General features: G+C 42.6%; 1 protein-coding gene across 1 annotated transcript in view; it reads right to left on the minus strand.

The window, feature by feature from the left end:
- Nucleotides 1-21,019, minus strand: part of TNPO3 (transportin 3) — a 322,931-nt gene that overhangs the window by 115,859 nt on the left and 186,053 nt on the right. The window lies entirely within an intron of this gene.

The raw sequence follows: 21,019 nt of genomic DNA on the forward strand, positions 1-21,019 counted from the left end.
GAAGAGAAGGAGGAAAATAAAAATACCACCAGAGCGCTTCGCTGTCTCTTTCTAATTTACCAGTCCTTTCTGCCTCCCAAAGCCAGTCCTCCCACTTACCCTTGCCCTCTATTAATAACTTTTTCCCTAATGCTTCGCAGTGTACAAGGTGTTTTCGTGATACATTCTCGCGTCTTTTCACATCACCCGCCCCGCCTTCCAGAATGAGAAGGAACAACTGAAAACTAACAACCTATGTAAATGCCTTTCTTGTATTTTGCATAAGGGTGGACCTGACATCCCCTTATTCTTGGATTGCAGGACCTTGCAGCTGACTTTGACCCCTGTAGGAGCCTATTAAATTTGTTCTGCTGTGTGGTCACAAATGGAACCTTCAACATGCCAGGGCTTGGTCACAAGGAGAAAAAGCAAAGCATATGGCCAAAGCAGCACAAGCCTAGGTTCACACTATTTTTTTCTTTCATCAACTCTTTAAAATTAATGAAATTAAAATAAACATAGAGGAGACCTTCAAAATGGCAGAGGGGTAAGACGTGGAGATCACCTTCCTCCCCACAAATACATCAGAAATACATCTACATGTGGGACAGCTCCTACAGAACACCTACTGAACGCTGGCAGAAGACCTCAGACTTCCCAAAACGCAAGAAACTCCCCAAGTACATGGCCGTGTGGCTGACAGGGTCTTGGTGCTCCGGCTGGGTGTCAGGCTTGTGCCTCTGAGGTGGGAGAGCCGAGTTCAGGACATTGGTCCACCAGAGACCTCCCGGCTCCACGTAATGTCAATTGGCGAGAGCTCTCCCAGAGATCTCCATCTCAACGCTAAGACCCAGCTCCACTCGATGACAAGCATGCTACAGTGCCAAGCAACTAACAAGACTGGAACACAACCCCACCCATTAGCAGAGAGGCTGCCTAAAATCATAATAAGGTCACAGACACCCCAAAACACACCACCAGACGCGGTCCTGCCCACCAGAAAGACAAGATCCAGCCTCATCCACCAGAACACAGCACCAGTCCCCTCCACCAGGAGGCCTACACAACCCACTGAACCAACCTTACCCACTGAGGGCAGACACCGAAAACAACAGGAACTACAAACCTGCAGCCTGCGAAAAGGAGGCCCCAAACGCAGTAACTTAAGCAAAATGAGAAGACACACAGCAGATGAAGGAGCAAGGCAAAAACGCACCAGACCTAACAAATGAAGAGGAAATAGGAAGTCTACCTGAAAAAGAATTCAAAGTAATGATAGTAAAGATATCCAAAATCTTGGAAATAGAATGGAGAAAATACAAGAAACATTTAACAAAGACCTAGAAGAACTAAAGACCAAACAAACAGTGATGAACAACACAATAAAAGAAATTAAAAATTCTCTAGATGGAATCAATAGCAGAATAACTGAGGCAGAAGAACGGATAAGTGACCTGGAAGATAAAATAGTGGTAATTACTACCACAGAGCAGAAGAGAGAAAAAAGAATTGAGGACAGACTCAGAGACCTCTGGGACAACATTAAATGCACCAACATTCAAGTTATAGGGGTCCCAGAAGAGAAAGAGAAAAAGAAAGGGACTGAGAAAATATTTGAAGAGATTATATTTGAAAACTTCCCTAATATGGGAAAGGAAATAGTCAATCAAGTCCAGGAAGTGCAGAGAGTCCCATACAGGATAAATCCAAGGAGAAACACACCAAGACGCATATTGATCAAAGTATCAAAAATTAAATACAAAGAAAAAATATTAAAAACAGCAAGGGAAGAAACAACAAATAACACACAAGGGAATCCCCATCAGGTTAACAGCTGATCTTTCAGCAGAAACTCTGCAAGCCAGAAGGGAGTGGCAGGACATATTTAAAGTGATGCAAGGGAAAAACCTGCAACCAAGATTACTCTACCCAGCAAAGATGTCATTCAGATTCGACGGAGAAATTAAAACCTTTACAGACAAGCAAAAGCTAAGAGAATTCAGCACCACCAAACCAGCTTTACAACAAATGCTAAAGGAACTTCTCTAGGCAGGAAACACAACAGAAGGAAAAGACCTACAATAACAAACCCAAAACAATTAAGAAAATGGTAATAGGAACATACATATCGATAATTACCTTAAATGTAAATGGATTAAATGCTCCAACTAAAAGACATAGACTGGCTGAATGGATACAAAAACAAGACCCGTATATATGCTGTCTATAAGAGACCCACTTCAGACCTAGGGACACATACAGACTGAAAGTGAGGGGATGGAAAAAGATATTCCATGCAAATGGAAATCAAAAGAAAGCTGGAGTAGCAATACTCATATCAGATAAAATAGACTTTAAAATAAAGACTGTTACAAGAGACAAGGAAGGACACTACATAATGATCAAGGGATCAATCCAAGAAGAAGATATAACAATTATAAATATATATGCACCCAACATAGGAGTACCTCAATACGTAAGGCAACTGCTAACAGCTATAAAAGAGGAAATCGACAGTAACACAGTAATAGTGGGGGACTTTAGCACCTTACTTACACCAAAGGACAGATCATCCAGAATGAAAATAAATAAGGAAACAGAAGCTTTAATGACATAATAGACCAGATAGATTTAATTGATATTTATAGGACATTCCATCCAAAAACAGCAGATTACACTTTCTTCTCAAGTGCATATGGAACATTCTCCAGGATAGATCACATCTTGGGTCACAAATCAAGCCTCAGTAAATTTCAGAAAATTGAAATCATATCAAGCATCTTTTCTGACCACAATGCTATGAGATTAGAAATGAATTACAGGGAAATAAACGTAAAAAACACAAACACATGGAGGCTAAACAATAGGCTACTAAATAACCAAGAGATCACTGAAGAAATCAAAGAGGAAATCAAAAAATACCTAGAGACAAATGACAATGAAAACACGATGGGGCTTCCCTGGTGGCACAGTGGTTGAGAGTCCGCCTGCCAATGCAGGGGACACAGGTTCGTTCCCCGGTCTGGGAAGATACCACATGCCGCGGCGCAGCTGGGCCCGTGAGCCATGGCTGCTGACCCTGCACGTCCGGAGCCTGTGCTCTGCAATGCGAGAGGGCACAACAGTGAGAGGCCCATGTACCGCAAAAAACAAAAACAAAAACAAACAAAAAAACCCACGATGATCCAAAACGTATGGGATGCAGCAAAAGAAGTTCTAACAGGTAAGTTTATAGCTATACACGCCTACCTCAAGAAACAAGAAAAATCTCAAATAAACAATCTAAACTTACACCTAAAGGAACTAGAGAAAGAAGAACAAACAAAACTGAAAGTTAGCAGAAGGAAAGAAATCATAAAGATCAGAGCAGAAAGAAATGAAATAGAAACAAAGAAAACAATAGCAAAGATCAATAAAACTAAAAGCTGGTTCTTTGAGAAGATAAACAAAATTGATAAACCATTAGCCAGACTCATCAAGAAAAAGAGGGAGAGGACTCAAATCAATAAAATTAGAAATGAAAAAGGAGAAGTTACAACAGACACCACAGAAATACAAAGCATCCTAAGAGACTACTACAACTCTATGCCAATAAAATGGACAACCTGGAAGAAATGGACAAATTCTTAGAAAGGTATAACCTTCCAAGACTGAACCAGGAAGAAATAAAAAATATGAACAGACCAATCACAAGTAATGAAATTGACACTGTGATTAAAAATCTTCCAACAAACAAAAGTTGAGGACCAGATGGCTTCACAGGTGAATTCTATCAAACATTTAGAGAAGAGCTAACACCCATCCTTCTCAAACTCTTCCAAAAAATTGTGGACGAAGCAACACTCCCAAAGTCATTCTATGAGACCACCGTCACCCTGATACCAAAACCAGACAAAGGTACTACAAAAAAAGAAAATTACAGACCAATATCACTGATGAATATAGATGCAAAAATCCTCAACAAAATACTAGCAAACAGAATCCAACAACACATTAAAGGATCGTACACCATGATCAAGTGGGATTTATCCCAGGGATGCAAGGATTCTTCAATATATGCTAACCAATCAGTGTGATACACCATATTAACAGATTGAAGAATAAAAACAATATGATCATCTCAATAGATGCAGAAAAAGCTTTTGACAAAATTCAACACCCATTTATGATAAAAGCTCTCCAGAGGGGCCTCCCTGGTGGCGCAGTGGTTGAGAGTCCGCCTGCCGATGCAGGGGATACGGGTTCGTGCCCCGGTCTGGGAGGATCCCATATGCCGCAGAGCGGCTGGGCCCGTGAGCCACGGCCGCTGGGCCTGCGCATCCGGAGCCTGTGCTCCGCAACGGGAGAGGCCACAACAGTGAGAGGCCCGCATACCGCAAAAAGAAAAAAAAAAAAAAAAAAAAAAGCTCTCCAGAAAGTGGGCATAGAGGGAACCTACCTCAACATAATAAAGGCCATATACGACAAACCCACAGCAAACATCATTCTCAATGGTGAAAAACTGAAAGCATTTCCTCTAAGATCAGGAACAAGACAAGGATGTCCACTCTCACCACTATTATTCAACATAGTCTTGGAAGTCCTAGCCACGGCAATCAGAGAAGAAAAAGAAATGAAAGGAATACAAATTGGAAAAGAACAAGTAACGCTGTCAGTGTTTGCAGATGACATGATACTATACATAGAGAATCCTAAAAATGCCACCAGAAAACCACTAGAGCTAATCAATGAATTTGGTAAAGTTGCAGGATACAAAATGAGTGCACAGAAATCTCTTGCATTCCTATACATTAATGATGAAAAATCTGAAAGAGAAATTAAGGAAACACTCCCATTTACCATTGCAACAAAAAGAATACAATACCTAGGAATACACCTTCCTAAGGAGACAAAAGACCTGTATGCAGAAAACTATAAGACACTGATGAAAGAAATTAAAGATGATACAAACAGATGGAGAGATATGCCATGTTCTTGGATTGGAAGAATCAACATAGTGAAAATGACTCTACTACCCAAAGCAATCTACAGATTCAATGCAATCCCTATCAAACTACCAATGACATTTTTCACAGAACTAGAACAAAAAACCTCACAATTTGTATGGAAACAGAAAAGACCCCAAAGAGCCAAAGCAGTCTTGAGAAAGAAAAATGGAGCTGGAGGAATCATGCTCCCTGACTTCACACTACACTACAAAGCTACAGTAACCAAGACAGTATGGTACTGGCACAAAAACAGAAAGATAGATCAATGGAATGGTATAGAAAGCCCAGAGATAAACCCACGCACATGTGGTCACCTTATTTTTTTTTTAATATTTATTTATTTATTTTATTTATTTATTTTTAGCTGTGTTGGGTCTTCGTTTCTGTGCGAGGGCTTTCTCTAGTTGCGGCAAGCGGGGGCCACTCTTCATCGCGGTGCATGGGCCTCTCACTATCGCAGCCTCTCTTGTTGCGGAGCACAGGCTCCAGGCCCGCAGGCTCAGTAATTGTGGCTCACGGGCCTAGTTGCTCCGCAGCATATGGGATCTTCCCAGACCAGGGCTCGAACCCGTGTCCCCTGCATCGGCAGGCAGATTCTCAACCACTGCGCCACCAGGGAAGTCCCTGGTCACCTTATTTTGGATAAAGGAGGCAAGAATGTACAGTGGAGAAAAGACAGCCTCCTCAATAAGTGGTGCTGGGAAAACTGGACAGGGACATGTAAAAGAATGAAATTAGAGCACTTCCTAACACCATACACAAAAATAAACTCAAAGTGGAGTAAAGACCTAAATGTAAGGCCAGACACTATAAAACTCTTAGAGGAAAACATAGGCAGAACTCTCTATGACCTAAATCACAGCAAGATCCTTTTGGACCCACCTCCCAGAGAAATGGAAATAAAAACAAAAATAAACACATGGGACCTAATGAAACTTAAAAGTTTTGCACAGCAAAGGAAACCATAAACAAGATGAAAAGACAACCCTCAGAATGGGAGAAAATATTTGCCAATGAAGCAACTGACAAAGGATTAATCTCCAAAATTTACAAGCTGCTGATGCAGCTCAATATCAAAAAAAACAAACAAAGCAATTCAAAAATGGGCAGAGGGCTTCCCTGGTGGCACAGTGGTTGAGAGTCCGCCTGCCAAATGCAGGAGACACAGGTTCGAGCCCTGGTCCGGGCAGATCCCACATGCCGCAGAGCAACTAAGCCTGTGCACTACAACTACTAGGCCTGCGCTCTAGAGCCCGTGAGCCACAACTACTGAGCCCATGTGCCACAACTACTGAAGCCCGCACACCTACAGCCGCTGCTCCACAACAAGAGAAGCCACCGCAATGAGAAGCCTGCACACCGCAGCAAAGAGTAGCCCCGCTCACCACAACTAGGGAAAGCCCGCACACACCAACGATGACCCAGCGCAGTCAAAAATAAATTAATTAATTAAATAAATACAAAAAAAAAAGGGCAGAAGACCTAAATAGACATTTCTCCAAAGAAGATACACAGACTGCCAACAAACACATGAAAGAATGCTCAACATCATTAATCATTAGAGAAATGCAAATCAAAACTACAATGAGATATCGTCTCACACCAGTCAGAATCGCCATCATCAAAAAATCTACAAAGAATAAATGCTGGAGAGGGTGTGGAGAAAAGAGAACCCTCTTGCACTGTTGTTGGGAATGTAAACTGATACAGCCACTACGGAGAACAGTATGGAGGCTTCTTAGAAAACTAAAAATAGAACTACCATATGACCCAGCAATCCCACTACAGGGCATATACCCTGAGAAAACCATAATTCAAAAAGAGTCATGTACCACAATGTTCATTGCAGCTCTATTTACAATAGCCAGGACATGGAAGCAGCCTGAGTGTCCGTCGACAGATGAATGGATGAAGAAGATGTGGCACTTATATACAATGGACTATTACTCAGCCATAAAAAGAAATGAAATTGAGTTATTTGTAGTGAGGTGGATGGACCTAGAGTCTGTCATACAGAGTCAAGTAAGTCAGAAAGAGAAAAACAAATACCGTATGCTAACACATATATATGGAATCTAAAAAAAAAAAAATGTTCTGAAGAACCTAGGGTCAGGACAGGAAAAAAGACGCAGATGTAGAGAACGGACTTGAGGACACAGGGAGGGGGAAGGGTAAGCTTGGACAAAGTGAGAGACTGGCAAGGACATATATAAACTACCAAATGTAAAACAGATAGCTAGTGGGAAGCAGCTGCATAGCACAGGGAGATCAGCTCAGTGCTTTGTGACCACTTAGGGGGGTGGGATAGGGAGGGTGGGAGGGAGACGTAAGAGGGAGGGGATATGGGGTTATATGTATATGTATAGCTGATTCACTCTGTTATAAAGCAGAAACTAATACACCATTGTAAAGCAATTATACTCCAATATAGATGTTTGAAAAAAGGAAAAAAAAAACATAGAAAAATGCACAAATCATAAATGTACAGTTCAATCAATATTCACAAGGTGAGCACACCATTGTAACCAGCACCCAGATCAAGAAACAGAACATTATTAGCATTTATTTCCCTTATGCTCCCGTCCAGTCACATCTCACCCCCCAGTTAACCACTATTCTGACTTTATTTTTTGGCTGGGCAGCATGCTGGATCTTAGTTCCGCGACCAGGGATCAAACCCGTGCCCCCTGTAATGGAAGCGCGGAGTCTAAACCATTGGACCACCGGGGAAGTTCCATGCCGTTCTGACTTTTAATACCATAGGTTAATTTTGAATGATTTTGGATCTCATATAAAAGGAATCAAACAGTATGTACTCGTGTATATGACTTTTGCTGAAAGTTGTGAAATTAATCTATGTTGTTGCATATGGTTCACTCTCATTGCTTTTATATGTATAAACATAGATATGTATAAGTGAACCACTTTGCTGTTCACCAGAAACTAACACAACATTGTAAATCAACTATACTTCAATTTTTGAAAAAAGAATGCTTCTATGAACATTCTTCTACATGACTTCTACATAGCTTTTGGGAAATATAAGTACACATTTCTGGGTACTTCTTCTGGCTTTATAACTAAAAGTCGAATTGCCAGTTTGTAGGGTTGTTTTCACTGAGACTGCAAACAGATTTCCAAAGTGTTGTAGGTACTAATTTACATTCCCATCAGCAATGTATGAGAGCTTCTGTTGCTTCATGTTCTTGGCAACGTTGGTATATTGTTTTTCATTTTAGTCATCCTGGTGGGTGGGTAATGGTATTGCCTTGTAGTTTTAATTTACATTTCCCTGATGACTAATGAAGTTGAGCACCTTTTCATGAGCTTATCAGCCATATGGTTTGGATATCTTCTTTGTCAAGTGCCTATTCAACACTTTTAGGCAAACAATTTAAGCCTAAATTTACTTACCCTGAGTGATAAGAGCATTGTTCAGTATTCAATTTAATTTCCAAAAAACATGTTCTATTCACGGGCTACACTGAGAGATGATCCTTATACCTGTGTGCTACTACATGATGTCATTTGGTTAATACAAGCCCTCTGAAAAGTAGAAGGCTGAGGTTATGCTTGTTTTACAGAAGAGGAAGCAGTCTCTGGGAGATTGGGACATGCTCAAAATAAGTGGCAGGACCAAGATCCTCGATCAAGGTTTTGCTGTTTCCTGGCCTAGTGCTCACTCCACTCTAGTGGTTTAATCTCCCCACCTATTATAACAAATATTTTGTATCAGCGCCCCCCTTTACTACAATGAAATTAAACCTACACATAATTTCAAAAGATAATCAGTCTGTTGTCCCCATGGTATAAAGGAGAAATAAAAGAATAATGGTTTATAGTAAAGAATTACTATAATTACAAATAAAATAAGAATCTAATAATAGTATAATTGCAAATGAAACAAATGCTCAAGTACAACTATACTAGAACTTGTAATGAAATAATAGATGCTTAGAGCAGACTCACTATAAATTCAAACAGCCACAAATAAAGACAAACACAACTGGTTGTACTGACAACTCTAATCCCATACATTGCTGTCCCTGACATGATTCTCCAGATCGGTGAACAACTTCAGACAAAATTCTGAACAAAACAAAATACCATCATCCCTTAACTTACATAGTTGTTGTATTCCTGAGAAATTCACTGTACTTTTTTTTTTTTTCTTTTGCGGTACGCGGGCCTCTCACTGTTGTGGCCTCTCCCATTGCGGAGCACAGGCTTGGGACACGCAGGCTCAGCGGCCATGGCTCATGGGCCCTGCCGCCCTGCGGCATGTGGGATCTTCCGGGACCGGGGCACGAACCCGTGTCCCCTGCATCGGCAGGTGGACTCTCAACCACTGTGCCACCAGAGGAGCCCTATTTGCTGTATTTTTAAACCATGTAAAAAATATTTTGTGTTTATATGCAAAAGAGAGTTAGGCTTTAGACTCAGACACCTTTGGACAGTTTTTCAGCTGCGTGAGTACTGATACATTCAAAAGTTGGACAGGATGCAGGACACTTCTTCATCTTGCGGGATTGTCACGTTCACTGCAGGATAACTTAGCGGGCCTGGCCGTGCCCTCTAAATGGCAGTAGTGTCCCCCAACCATTGTGACAACCCAAAACTTCTTGGAGCAGTACTGCTCGTACTGAGGGCATTATACTACATGCTCTGTATGGCACAGCCCCGGCCTGAAATACGGAGTGTGACCAAAAAGCTGGGCTTTGGACTGGGAAAGATCTGAGTTCAGTGGTCAGCCATTCATTCTCTGTAAGACCCTGAGCAAAGCCATTTAACATCTCTGAGCCTCGAGTCTCCAGCTATGGGGCTGGTCTCTGCCCCCCACGGCAGGAGCAGCAGTTGCTATGTCTCCCTTGAGCACAGCTGTGGCAGGCTGTGTGGAGAAGCCTTCCATCCCTCAGCCCTCCAGTCCACCCACCACCCCGCGTTGCAAGGTTGACCAGTTACTTCTGCATGTCGTTCTCTTTTTTTTTTTTGGCCATGCCGTGTGGCCTGCAGGACATTAGCGCACAGTCCTAACCACTGGACCACCAAGGAATTCCTATGCATATACTGCTTTTGACCTTCCCGGTTCCTGTTGATAAATGCATTCAGCAGTAGATGCTATGGAAGATATTAGCATGTCTCTCAAAAAGAAATATCAAAATACATATCTATTGCCTAAGTAGAAAATACTCCTTAAGGCTTTAGCTATGAAAAAATACACTGTTTGACACTTTCCCAAGTCTAATGAGTTACCTCATCCTGGTCAAAATCTTGGTAAATGTAACCCCTTCCCATGGAGATCCCAACCGCAGCCCTTGCTAACACATGCCTTTTTGAAATTGGTGATACTTGGCCTACTTGAAAAATAGAAATCAGATTAGTGAGGGATATCACAGTGGATTCAAAAGTATTACTAGAGGGCTTCCCTGGTGACGCAGTGGTTGAGAGTCTGCCTGCCGATTCAGGGACGCGGGTTGGTGCCCCGGTCCGGGAAGATGCCACATGCCGCGGAGCAGCTGGGCCCGTGAGCCATGGCCGCTGAGCCTGCGCATCCAGAGCCTGTGCTCTGCAACGGGAGAGGCCACAACAGTGAGAGGCCTGCGTACCACAAAAAAAAAAAAAAAAAAAAAGTACTACTAGAGCTTAAATTCAAAGGCACAAGGTACAGCATATGAACATAATATGAATGTATATGAATTACACGGAAGTATAGATTTTTTTAAATTTAATAACATGGACTTATGCAAATATAAATTAACACGTCAAAGACTTTATTCAACTTATTGATGAATGAAAAAAACCAATAGGATGTTAAAATTCAAATGAGAATTTAACACAGTAGACAGCATATTTTTACAGCTCTATGAACAGAAATCATTTGTATAACTATGGACAGGAAGCATTTGTATTTCTCTCAATTTTCTACAATTTAACTTCTACCTCTACAGGTTGTAGAACCAACGAACCAAACAAACAAACAAACAAACAAAAATACAAAACCAACCCTGGTGTTAATTTTCTGCTGCTGCTGTAACTAATTACCAAAAACTTGGTAGCTTAAAACAACACAAATTATCTTACAGTTTAGTTGGAGTATCTCACAGTTGCAGGGCAGAAGTCCAAAATGGGTTTCACGTGGCTAAAATCAAGGTGTCAGCAAAGCTATGTTCTTTCTGGAGGCTCTAGGCGGGAATCCGTCTCTGCTTTCTCCACCTTCTAGAGGCCACCCCAACTCTTTGGCTTCTGGTCCTCTTCCTTCATCTTCAAGGCAGTAATGGTTGGTTGAGTCTTTTTCACTCTGCAGCACCCCAGGTTCTCTGATTACACTGTCACATCTTCTTCTTTGACTCTGACTCTCCTGTCTCCCTCTTTCACTTTTAAGGACCCTGGGGATTATACTAGGCCCACCTGGATAATACAGGATAGTCTCCCCATCCCGAGATCCATCAACGGTGCTAACTCCTTTGAGAATCAGATGATCCCTGAAGAGTCCACAAGAGACCACACCCTGTGGTCCACTGGAAGGATGCAGTTCACTGAAAGGACACAGTCCACTGAAAGGATGCCCAATAATCTCTTGTGCCCTTTTCCCAGTCTTGGAAAAATTTTCCTGATGATGCCAAGGCTCATAACAAGGGTGACTATGCAAAACACAAAATCAGGCAACCCTGGAATCATGTCTCTGAGCAGGGAAGCAGCTGCCCCTTTAATCAGGCCGTGGTCACTGTTCTTGCCCAGCTGATTTAGCTTGTTTCCCTTGGCCTCTGCTAGCGTTTGAGTTTTCCAATCCTGGTTACTGATTGATCAAATTTCCTTTCCTCAGCCCTGGAACAGAGCAGAAACATTTAGTCCATAAACTGGGATAAAGTTAGAAGGGGACAAAGAGAGAAAAGAGGCATATAGGTAGGGTACAAACAAAGCCAAACCTTAACCACTTTATGGTTTTGTGTCGACCTGCATTGTCCCAGGGCTGGGACAGGGAGTGGGCACAATAGAGAGTGGGGTAGAGATGTCTCTCCACACTGCCCTCCTCCTCCCATCCATTTGGCTCTCATGGAATAAGGGCGAGCCAAGAACTCCCCTGTAGTAAGTCCAAGATGTCTTCATGCTATTAACTACATGGTCACAGTGAACAGGAAGTAGCCGGCCACTCTTGATCAATCCAACAATTTTCAAACTACTCTTTTTTTTTTTTTTTTTTTGCGGTACACGGGCCTCTCTCTGTTGTGGCCTCTCCCGTTGCGGAGCACAGGCTCCGGACGCGCAGGCTCAGTGGCCATGGCTCACGGGCCCAGCTGCTCCGCGGCATGTGGGATCTTCCCGGACCGGGGCACGAACCCGTGTCCCCTGCATCGGCAGGCAGACTCTCAACCACTGTGCCGCCAGGGAAGCCCCAAACTACTCTTGATCAAACTCCTGCTTAACACTGAATTTTCACATTGCTCAGTTAGTTATTCATCTTCTCTCTCTAAAGAAAATCCTCTTAAATAAATGGCAATCAACCAAGACAGAATGAGAAGCTGCCTGATGGAGGCCAGAAGGTCACTTCATTTAAAGCCAAAGTAACTCATTCCTTCCCTGAGCAAAATCTGATTGAGACTTTGCTGAGTGCAAGGTCCCGGGTCAGGCTTTGCTGCGAGTACAGATAAGTCCTGCCTTCAAGGAGCTTCCAGTCCAGGGGGTGGAGAGGTAAGGGTGAAGTCGCATGTCCAAAAGCATAAAAAGGGAAGAAAAGCATTCCAGAGAGAGGGGACAGCAGCAGGGAAAGCACGAAGATGTGGTCACAGCGGATGCGTTCCTGGCTGGGAACTTCAGATAGAAAGAAGTTCAACCCATTCGCTCAAGCTCAGGAGGAACGGAACAATGCCATGAGAGATGAGACTGAAGAAAGGGAGGAGGATCAGATTATTGCTTGTGTACCCTCAGTCTTGGGTTGAGTCCTTCATTCACTAGATATTTATTTAGCACTTTTTATGCTCCCAACACCAAGTCAAGCACTTCTAATGGCTCTACCTTCAATAAGCCACAGTCTACGGAGGGGAAAGAGCTATGCAAATAAATACTCTCAGTAGAGCGAGATACATGCAAAAAAGAGGTGTGCTTTAAGTGCTGAGCAAGAGACCCCCAAACTCTGCCCACAGGATTGGGAAGAGGAAGGAAGGCCACTCAGAAGATTTTGCAAAGGCTATATAATTAGTAATATACTTCCTGGGTAACAAGCAGAAGATGAAGACTCATGGAATGACTGCTCCAAGGCTCCGTGCTCATAGTCATTCTAAAGCCACAGAACTCATCTCGTCCAGTCGGATTGGGCCCTTGATGGCTCCGTTCCCATTGCGTCAAGACAGTCGAAGCCAGATTTAAATCCTGCACAAATTCACTTCTCTCCTGCTCCATTCACCTGCCTCCTGCAACATTCCTTGGACTGGTTTCTCTCTGCCCTGTAGCTCTGCAATTTAGCCCAGAATTTGGTTTCCTCCAGTTTTTGACCTTGGACTCACTGTCTGCCTGCAGCTCTTTAAATTGCTGATTCTATGAAAGGCCTTAGGGTCACATCAACTGCCTCTATCAGTTACTCAGTAACTAACTTGCAAACTCTGAGATTCGCAGTCAGGCGAGAAGGAAAAGCTTACAGGCACTCTGCATTCGCTCCGCTTGGCTAACTCGGCATTATAAAGAAAGTTTCTCCTTCCAGGGGTGAATTCCAGCCTTCACAGCCAGTGGAGCCCACAGTTCTGAGCCCATAAGCGCCATTGCCAGCCTTGCCCAGTGCTGGCCGTGTCCAGGGTGTTTTCCCCTTACCTTCCCAACTACACCAAAGACCCTGCAGTTTTGTGGCATTCTGCTGTAGCTGCCTAATTTTTTTGACCCTCCAGGCCCCACGTTTTTTGGGCAAGGATCATCAGAATTATTTCTGTTTTCCTGCCTTACTGGGAAACTCTGAAATGGCAGAGTGCAGCCAGAAAGACCCTGTACAGAATCCACTTTGCTGGATTCCTCATGGGACGATTTGGAATAAAAAATACCCTAGCAGGCATTGGCCGACGACCACTGCAGCTAACAAAGGGGTTAGTGAGCCTGTCTTTCATGGAATCTGCTTCCTAGCTCTGGATTTGACCTGTGTGCAAATTTCCAGGAAGGACTAAACATAATGATGCTATAAGCCAGCTTGGATGCTGAAGTAGGTGGCCTTACAGAAATGGTGGCCCTGAACGTTAAGGCCCAGAAAGGTAAGCTGGCTAACTGCCTACACCTGCTCACCAGTCTGGCCAAGCCCAGAATCTGGCTGGGGCCTGTCCACAGCCCAGAGTTCCAGGGGGATGATTTTAACTGTGTGCACATAACCGTAGAGACAGATGTCATTGATACTGCAATTGGGACTTGCTGCGTGCCTCTCCCCAAATAACCTGCCAGTTCCAAACCTGTTTATACCCTCCTGCTTTTCTTCATGCCTCATTATTTATCTACAGGAAATTATCCATGGTTCAAGCTTCACAAGTTTCTAGGTATTGAGTCACCTTATCAAACAGAGCCAGTCCACTGGGTCCAGATACCAACACACCCAGACTTCTGATTTTGGTGAATGTCAATTCCATATGTGCTCTACTAGGGATGAGAGGGGCAAAAGGGGTTCATCACACATGAGAACTCCTGACAGCTAACTGTGGAACTTGGGAAGCCACTGACATTTTTATCATCCACTTGTCATGATATCAGCACTTACCTGTTTTAAGATACTAGGGTCATGCCCTGAGACCTCAGGTGGCAGCCACTCTGAGCTACCTGCTGCTTGTCAGCGCTACCTGCAGGCTTTGCAGTCGAGTGCACGACCGCCCTCCCAGTCCCACCTCACTTCTTGATCCCTGCTCTCATCTGACCCATCCCAGACCGCTGGCCAAACACATAAGGAGTAAATAACGCCTCATGGGACAGTGACTGTCTGTGTCATCACCCTTATGCCCACTGCTGCTTATATTTATATATACTGTCCAGCACAAAGGAAAGCACTCTGTAGGCTCTATATGAACACTATGTATTTTCATTACCATTATGCTATGTGATGATCCCTAAATAAACAGTCTTTCAATTCTGGGACCATCTTTCTTCTCTCAGCCGCACATTCCTAATGTCTTGCCATGACTTCAAACTCAGCATGATTAACATATTCCTTCCAAATCAGGTGTTTCCTTCCAACTCCTCTATTTCTGTTAACATTCTCTCGGTCTTTGGGACTAAAAACCTGAGTCCCCCCTCCAAATCCTCCCTAACAATCACATCTCATATTTTACCTGTTACCTGATATTTCAGATTCCTTTCGAATGCTTCCCTAACCCAGCAGTTGTCAACCCTGCTCATGCATTAGAATCATTAGAGGAACAGTCTTAAAATAACAGGTGTGGGTCCTGCCTGGGGTCACCTCCCTCATACGGTTGTGCAGATCATTCGGTGTAGAAGGGTGGGAGGTTGGCTGAGCCAGTTCATGTTCTGCTTGCTAAGCCATTGACCCTGGCATGGAGCTTCATTTGATGAGAGGAAGAGGAGCCTTTGAACTCACACAAAGGCACAGTATAGACCAAGAAAGTTCTGGCCATCCTCTGAAATTCTGATTCAGCAGACCTAGAGATTTATATTTTAAATAGCTCCAGTGAAATATGGAGACTTCATTCCTAAATAACTGCATCCCCCCTCTCTTTTTTATTATTGTTACATCTACGTATGTTATAAACCCAATAATACACTGTTATAATTATTACTTTTAAAGGGACTTAGAGAAGAAGAGCAAGTATATATTACAGAGTTTGTTCTACTAACCTTCTGTTCTACTATGTCTACTATAGAGATATAGTAGAATATCAGAACAAACTGATATTCCTGTTTCTCTATATTTCTTCCTATGGATTTGAGTTTCCATCTGGTGTCATTTCCTCACTCCAGTACAGCTTTGCTCCCACCAGCTTCCTTCACTCTGTTATTGTCAAACATGTTACATTTTTACATGTTTTAGCCCCAACAATACAATTCTATACATACTATTTTTTTTTATTTTTATTTATTTTATTTTTTTTATTTTTTGCGGTATGCGGGCATCTCACTGTTGTGGCCTCTCCCGTTGTGGAGCAGAGGCTCCGGACGCGCAGGCTCAGCGGCCACGGCTCACAGGCCCAGCCGCTCTGCGGCATGTGGGATCTTCCCGGACTGGGGCACGAACCCGTGTCTCCTGCATCGGCAGGCGGACTCTCAACCACTGCGCCACCAGGGAAGCCCTATACATACTATTTTATTCCATTACTTTTTTTTTTTTTTTCTTTTTTTGCAGCACATGGACCTCTCACTGTTGTGGCCTCTCCCATTGCGGAGCACAGGCTCCGGACGCGCAGGCTCAGCGGCCATGGCTCATGGGCCCAGCAGCTCTGCGGCATGTGGGATCTTCCTGGACCGGGGCACGAACCCGTGTCCCCTGCATTGGCAGGCGGACTCTCAATCACTGCGCTACCAGGGAAGCTCCTAAAAGTGGACATTTTTGATAATAGATTGTAGCAACTATGGATGCTGATTTCCCATCCCAGAGGGTTGTAGCTGCTGTTTGCTTCATCATTTGTTTATTTGTTTAATGGCTTGGCTGAACTAATTTTGCCAAGTCTATTTCCCCTGTGGTGTGCAGTCTCTGATTTCCGTGCTCAGACAGTTTCCCCTTGCTTTTATCTTTTACCCTGGCTAGCTGGGGTTGCCCAGGGTTGGCCTCAGGTTCTTATCGGTCACAGGCTGTACTTAAGGCCCCTTAAGCCCCGTTATATTTGACCCTTTATCATTGGATATGTGTTTGGCTTGGAGGCTGCTGTCACATTCAGGGGGTTTCCTTTTTTGCTCCATGTTTGTCCAGCACCTAGCAGCTTAGATGTTCCCTCTCTGATCACTCCTGATAGGGTGCAGCCTCAGACATGCCCACAGTCATCCCAACTGCCAGGGATGAGTGTGATTTTACTTTTAAGACTAATTTCCTAGGAGCTGCCCCTGGTCAGAGTAGCTTATTGTTCAGTCAGTGTTTGGTCAGAGGTTGTGTTTAAGCCCATTGTGCCATAAGGGGCCCTGTGTTAACAGCCAGTGTGTGTCTTGGGGACGTTTTCAAGTCTGCCCCATCCCGTGCCCTGATTGCCCCTGAGTGGGAGCAGCCAGGCACGTGTGCTCAAGCTGCTTGATCCCTAGTGTGGAAAGGGCTTCCAGGAAGGCTCTTATGGGCTTCCTCTTTCCCCGGGTCTCTATTAACTTTCTAGCCACTCTGCCATTTTGCTTGTATCATGGAGCAACCAGCTCCTCTTAATTGCTCTACATCAAGATCTCTGTTGTTTCCACAGCACCATTAGGCAGAGTTTTCTCCAGGCTCTGTTCCAATACAGTCTCAAGCGGAGTTCTGAAGCTCTTTGTCCTCATGAGTTGCTTTTCCTCCTTGGCAGAACCTGTGTGCCACTGCATCAGAGCTGGGGGTGGGGCCCCATTTTTCCTGGAGCAACATCCTGCTCTGTGAGGGGGTGGGGTGGGGGATGGAACCTACTCATCTTCTCTGCCTGTTCCTCCTGGTTTAGAACCCCACTCTATAAACTGGCTTGGGGGAGGGATGGAGTGATGGGGCCCCAGTATTCCAGCCTGCCATGCCTGTAATAGAGTTTCCACAACAGAGAACTAGGGGCATGGAAGTTCTGACAGTCTGCTTCTCCCAGGGTGAAACTGTAGCCACAGACTGGGAGCTGGGATGAATCTTCTTGTTAAGAGCAGAGCTCCCTGGGAGAGCTTCTGTAACAAGGGGCTGGGAGAGGCAGGCTAAGGGAATAATGGGTCGTGGCTCAAAGGCCATAGACTCTCATCATTCTTCCTAAAATGTGGGTTTCTTGTATAATATATTTCTGTTTGCTCTATGCTCTTGGAACCATTTCAAGTGATTTTTAAATGATAGCGTGTGTTTTGTCTTACAGTTTTTACCAGTTGTGTTTTGCTGGGGAGAGGATCCACCTAACTCCTTGCCCTGCCATTCTGAAAGTTCCACCCTCTATGTGTTATATTTAGAACAGTGCCCACCAGGGTAAGTGCTCGACAAATGATAACTGTTATATTTTGTTTCTCACCATTTATCTTCAAGATTCAGTGTTTTCCATTCTCAGCGAAGCCTTCCTTAGGGTGCAAAGCCTGTGACAGCAAGCCTGCCTCTGAATCCAGTAGCATTTATTATGTTCGGCTTTGCCCAGTTACCTACCTTCTGTGTATGGGTGCTGCCTCCTTGGCTGGGGCGTGAGATGCTCTTCTGCTTTTTTATATTCCCAACACATCTGAGGCTCAGTAAATATTTGTTAAATGATATGAAACACAGAGTACTATAAATAATAGAGGAACAGTTTGTACCTGACAACTACGTAAATAATCCCATTGACACATCCACGCAATAGGCTATTTTTTAAAATAACACTTTTACCATAATTCTCATACCATACAATTCACCCATTTAACGTGTCCAAGTCAATGGTTTTTAGTATATTCACAGAGTTTCACAACCATCAGTGCAGTTTTAGAACAGTTACATCTCCCCCATTAGCAGTCATTCCCCATTTCCCTTCAATCTCCCATCCCTAGGCAAATCTACTGTCTCCATTGATTTGCCTATTCTAGACATTTCATACAAATGGAATCACACAATATGTGATCCTTTGTGTCTTGCTTCTTTCACTTGAATACTTGAATAAAGTATTCAAGGTTCATCCAATTTGTAGTGTTTCAGTACTTCATTTCTTTCTATTGTTGAATAATATTTCACTGTATGGATATATCATATTTTGTTTATCCATTCATCAGCTGATGGATGTTTGAGCTGTTTCTATCTTTTAGCTATTATGAATAGCGCTGCTAAACATTCATGTGCAAATGTTTGTGTGGACATGTTCTCATTTCTCTTGGGTATATACTGAGGAGTGGAATTGCCGGGTCATATGGTAACTCCATGTTCAACCTTTTGGGGAACTGCCACACTATTTTCCAAAGCAACTTGGACCATTTTACATTCCCACCAGCAGTATATGAGGGTTCCAATTTCTCGACATCCTCACTAACACTTGTTATTATTTGTTTTTTTGATACAGCCATCCTAGTGAGTGTGAAGTAGTATCTTGTTGTGGTTTTGATTTGGATTTCTCTGTTGAGCATCCTTTCGTGTGCTTATTGGCCATTTGTATGCCTCCTTTGCAGAAATGCCTATTCAAATCTTTTGCCCATTTTTAACTTGGGTTTTTCTGTCTTTTTATTATTCAATTGTGAGATTTTAAAATATATGCTAAGGTACAAGTCCCTTATCACGTCTGGGATTTGAAAAAAATTTCTCTCCCATTCTGTGGATTATCTTTTCACTTTCTTGATGATGTCCTTTGAAGCACAAAAGTTTTAAATTTTGATAATGTACAATTTATCTATTTTTTCTTTTTGTTGCTTGTTGCTATTGTTTATCCTTAAAAATTATGGACATGAACTTAATTAATATTTTTTTGGATATGTCTACTCAGGCAAGGGAAACAAAAGCAAAAATAAATAAACAGAATGCATCAAACTAAAAAGTTTGGCACTGTGAAGGAAACTATCAAGAAAACGAGAAGGCCACCTACTGAATGGGAGAAGATATTTGCAAACAATATACCCAGTAAGGGGTTAATATCCAAAATATACAAAGAACTCATACAACTCCACATCAAAAACATACACCACCTGATTAAAAAATCGGCAGAGGATGTGAATGGACATTTTTCCAAAGAAGACTTACAGATGGCCAACAGGCATGTGAAAAGACACTCAGCATCACTAATTAGGGAATGATTAGTGCAAATCAAAACCACGAGACATCACCTTACACCTGTCAGCACTGGTATTATCAAAAGGACAACAAATAACAAGGCAAGGATGTGGAGAAAAAGAAACACTTGTGTACTGTTGGTGGGAATGTAAACTGGTGCAACCACTACAGAAAACAGTATGGAGATTCCTCAAAAAATCAAAAATAGAGCTACCATATGATCCACCAATTGCACTTCTGAATACAAAAAAAGATATATGCACCCGTGTTCATTGCAGCATTATTTACAATAGCCAAGATATGAAAGCAACCTAAGTGCCCATCCATACATGAATGGATAAAGAAGATGTGAATATGTGAGTGTGTATATACACATACATATACATACATACATACATATACACATTGGAATATTACTCAGCCATAAAAAATAATGAAATGTTGCCATTTGCGACAACACGGATGGACCTAGAGGGTATTATATTAAGTGAAATAAGTCAGAGAAAGATGAATGAACAAACATAATAAATGAGAAACAGGGTTATAGATACAGAGAACAAAACGTAGTTGCCAGAGGGGAGGGAGGTGGGGGGAGAAAATAAATAGGTGAGGAAGATTAAGAGATACAAATATCAGGTGCAAAATAGATGAGTTATGGGCATGAAATATACAGTGTGGCGAATATAGTCAATAACTATGTAATATCTTTGGATGGTGACATTGTAACTAGACTTATCATGGTGATCTTTTTGAAATGTATAGAAATATGGAACCACTATGTTGTGTAACAGTAACTAACATTGTGTCGTAGGTCAGTTATACTTCAAAGACAAACAAACAAGCAAATAAACAAACTCATAGAAAAGAGATCAGATCTGTAGTTACCAGAGGTGGGGAGTGCAAGGGGAGGGGGGAATTGGATGAAGGCAGTCAAAAGGTACAAACTCTCAGTTATAAAATAAATAAGTACTAGGGATGTAATGTATGATATGATAATATAATTAACACTGCTGTTAATGTTAATTATGTTATATATGAAAATTGTTAAGAGTGTAAATCCTAAGAGTTCTCATCACAAGGGAAAAAATATATTTTTTCTTACCTTTTTAATTTTGTATTTATATGAGATGATGGATGCTCACTAAACCTACTGTGATAATCATTTCATCATGAATGCAAGTGAAATTATTCTGTTGTACACCTTAAACTTATACAGTGCTGTATGTCA

This window comes from Mesoplodon mirus (genome assembly GCF_964341445.2).
Source record: "Mesoplodon mirus genome assembly, chromosome: 9".
NCBI classification, from domain to species: domain Eukaryota; kingdom Metazoa; phylum Chordata; class Mammalia; order Artiodactyla; family Ziphiidae; genus Mesoplodon; species Mesoplodon mirus.